The sequence below is a fragment of the Ochotona princeps genome, chromosome 20, assembly GCF_030435755.1.
Source record: "Ochotona princeps isolate mOchPri1 chromosome 20, mOchPri1.hap1, whole genome shotgun sequence".
Lineage (NCBI taxonomy): Eukaryota > Metazoa > Chordata > Mammalia > Lagomorpha > Ochotonidae > Ochotona > Ochotona princeps.
The window spans coordinates 13,775,278-13,779,339 of NC_080851.1; positions in this window are offsets into that span (position 1 = coordinate 13,775,278).

Genomic DNA, 4,062 nt, shown 5'->3' on the forward strand with positions numbered 1-4,062 from the left:
TAGATGCTGGAGGATTTGGCAGTGCCTTCTTAGATATAACACCAAAGGCATAATTCATGAAAAAGTGGATAAATGATGCTTTATAATAATAAATTGATAACTTCTCACAAAAAACATTGTCAGGAAAATGGGAAAACAGACCACATATTGGGTAAAAAAAATTTTGAAAAATATCTGCTAAAAAACTGTTACCCAAAATGTACAAGGAACTCTCAGGCTCAACAATGAGAAAAATGTACAATCCAATTTAAAATAATAGGCAGTAAATAAGCCTAATATTACACAACACTGTATGTAATCAGCAAACTGCAAATGAAAACAGCAGTGACATATACACCTAGTAGAATAGCTAAAATCCAAATTTTAATTAACACCAAATGCTGGGGATTACTGGAAGCAATAGGAATACCACTTGCGAATGGGAATTCAAAATAGGGAAGCCACTTTTTTTTCTCCCCGCCCCCTTAAGGAAGCCACTTTTTAAGACAGCCTATCAGTTTATCATAAAATTAAACATTTTATTCCCATCTACAAATTGCACTTGTTAGTATTTACCCACGTGAGTTGAAAACTTCTCCACACAGAAACCTTCACAGGAATGACTACAGCAGCTTTCTCATAATTGCCAAAAATATGAAACAACCAGAATGTCTTTGAGTTGTGAATGGAGAAACCAACTATGGCACGTTGGTACAATGGGGTGGGCTTTAACATTGAAGAGGTATGCAAGAACTTGACATGGGTATTACTAAGTGAAAGAAGCCATCTGAAAGGCCACTGGATCTGTGATTCCAACAATATGACATGCTGGAAAAAGCAGAATGGAGACAGTGAATAGCTGTGTGGTTGGCAGGCAGCTGGGGTGAGGGAGTGGTAAACACACAAACCACCATGGAGTTTTCAGGCAAGTTGTTCTGGGTGATAATTGTAAAAGTAGACACATAATCTATTGCATTGTTTCAGAGCTGCCTGTATGATGCAAGGAGTGAGTCCTAATGAAAATGATGGAGTTTAGTTCTTGTCGTGGTCTGAATGTGGATCCCTCCAGTGTGATAGGTTACAGTTTGGGCCGTAGGGGAATGATTAATGGCCGCTCTGCCCTTGTAGGGGATTCGTGCCCTGGATAAAGAGGCTGAGGGATTGCCCTGCTCCCTTTTTCCTTTGAACACTTTGGTGATGCTTGACTTCTTTACAATGTACATGTAGTATTTTCTCAAAAGGAATAACATTTCAATTTTGATGCTAGAGAAAGAATAGAGATCCTCACATTAGAAGATGTAGCGAAATGTTGGTTTTCATGGTCTTCAACATTCATTGGTTTGTAATATTTAGTGAGACCAACTTGAGATTGCTGTATTGCTGAAGCGCATGAATTTGTGCTGTTGCTACCACGACAAACATGAAAATGACAGTGTCGATTTCTCAGGAGATGAAGACATCTGAATCCAGTTCAAGCTTTTCTTATTTTCCCTGACGTTTCAGGTAACTATTCCTCGAGGACAGTGCTGGAAGATCTACAGGAATGCCGTGGGATTGGAGCTGCTAAAGGTGTCTGTGGGAATCTCATGACCTCTTAAGGGGTTAGAAGTTGTCCAGAAACAGGTGGGAAAGATCATGCATTGACCTTTCATTGCATAACTAGAGTGTTATATTTTATTCCCAGAATGAGACATCACCACTAGAATGGCATATCATTGACTTAGAAAACATTTATTGTCTCAAACTTGATATGACAGAATACTATTTTCCTTCCAGAACTTTCTCATTAAATTGGATGAGCTTAAAAATTTTGAATTTCTCCTTAGTAGTTTATTTCAATTAATATTAAATTTTGGTTCACTACAGGGTTATGATTCACTACCATATTAAATGTCAGTGGGATAGTAGATAAAAAGAAGAGAAAATTTCTGTTTGGGAGATTAACCTTTGGATGAAGTTAATTATGTAGTATTTTGATTGGCTTCTGTTAGGAAGGTAAAAGCCATTGTCAGTCCTAATTTCCCTTCCTTATCTTCCATCCTGAATTGTCCTCCCGTGTTCCAATCCCCTCTAGTCACCTTCCTTTCCCTTGGGTCATTTATACAGCAGTTGATGTATCCAGTTTGACTCCAAGTAAAACTTTTCACTGAATATCGTGCAGCTGCTCATTCGAGGCCTTTCCCAAACTCCTGGTCTTTCCTCTCCCATGACCACCAAACACCTGAAGCCTTTTCTGCTCTTGACCATACTTATCAGAATTCTCAGTGAATGGTTGCTCAAGCCATCTTACAGGGATACTTTGTTAGGAAAGCACAGACTCCAGAATTTACCAGAGCCAGTTCAAGCACTTTGTTTTTCCATAGGAGAGGTGCACAGGCTGCCAGGTCTTTCAGGGTAATGGTGTTTTCTTATTGGTCCTGTATGTCCTCAAACACCTCTTCCTTAGTGTCTTGGATGTGTAACCCTAGGTGAAAGTGTCTAGAGTTATTGAATGCATGTCTAGTTTGTATACAGCTATAGCTGTGAGGATGGGATATCCAGTTAATTATCTCAAATTTGTTTTGGTGAATCCTCTTTATTCTTCAAAATTTTCAAACCAAATGTTATACTTAATAATACTAATATTGTTTGATGCCATCTGTGATACTTTTTAAAAATTTATTTTATATAAAACTCAGATAAGCACACAAGTGGTTACACAGAAATACACATCCCATATACACATATCACTTGTCCCGACCTGCAAGACACGACGCTCAAACCCTGAGGGTGGACTGGGAATGCCGGGCTGCTGGCCCAAGAAACACATGGACACATGTACTTGGTGAAAGAAAGTGCCAATGCCCTTTATTTTACTCCTCATATAAATACCTTCTTCTCTAGCGGAGGAGGAGAAGGGGAGGGGTTTCCTGGAGCTAATTATCTTCATTGAAACAGGGAAGGAACTAATCATTTATATTGAAACAGGGGAGGAACTAATTATTTGAACAGGATCAAGGGCTGAGGTTCTGTTCTGCTTGCTTTGCATGGGCTGATCGGGCCGCAATATCCTGCTTGCTGTGGCCCTGCTTGCCCAAGGTAGGTTTTGCAATGCAACAGGTTGTCAGGCATGCCAAGTCTAAGGCCCGTAAGTCTGTGGCTCCTAACAATCACTTATACTTAGATCCCTTAGGCCTTTCAGACCAGAAACTTCTGTAAATGGTGATGAGACTAAACTTCTAAAGTGATTCCTTTCAATGGCCAGAATAATTTCAAAATTCTCTCCTGTAAAACTTTACTGATATTAGTTGAGGATAATTATTATCCTTGAGCTTTATACTAAATATAATTGCATGCACCTCACATTGACATCAACACCTGAGCTCCAATCTCATAGTTAGCATCTGGAGATTTGGATATATTCCAAGGTGTCCCAGATTTGCCTGTACATTAGAATCCCAGAATATCCATTCATAATTCCAGAACTCAGGCCCATTCAAGACCAATTCCCTCTCAAGATCTAGGGCCATGACCCAGGCATCAGCATTTACTGAAATGTCCCAGGTGACTCCAGCATGCAAGCAAACTGAGGAACCACTATCCTCTCTCAGCCTGTTTTCTTCATGTATAAAATGCTGATGAGAACTGCCAGTCTAACATTTTACTTGAGTTAATATAATTATGTACATGAATATATCTTATAAATAATGACATTCTTTAAATGTACTATCGTTAGGCTTCAAAATATTTTAAATAAAAATGAAAGGAACAGATGTGAATGTTAACTTTTTCGGTATATTTTCAATTTTTTGTAGTTTCAACTGTTAATGTCAGATCAACAATTTAGCTTAGATTCAAATTACAAAGGAAGTACAGGTAAGGGAAATAAGTCCAGGCTAGCCTGGCATTCATAGCTGAGTGATAAAGTTTGATTCAAAGCCAGCTCCGTAAGTGGTGAACAATACCCTACCTTGGTTGGTAAACAAAATGTAACCTAACCTAGGAGTACACCCTTGTATAACTAAGCAATAACTATAACTGAGGCTCAGCCAATCACATTCAGCTGCTAACTGGCCAAACATTGTCCAAATTAGGTAAATGCCT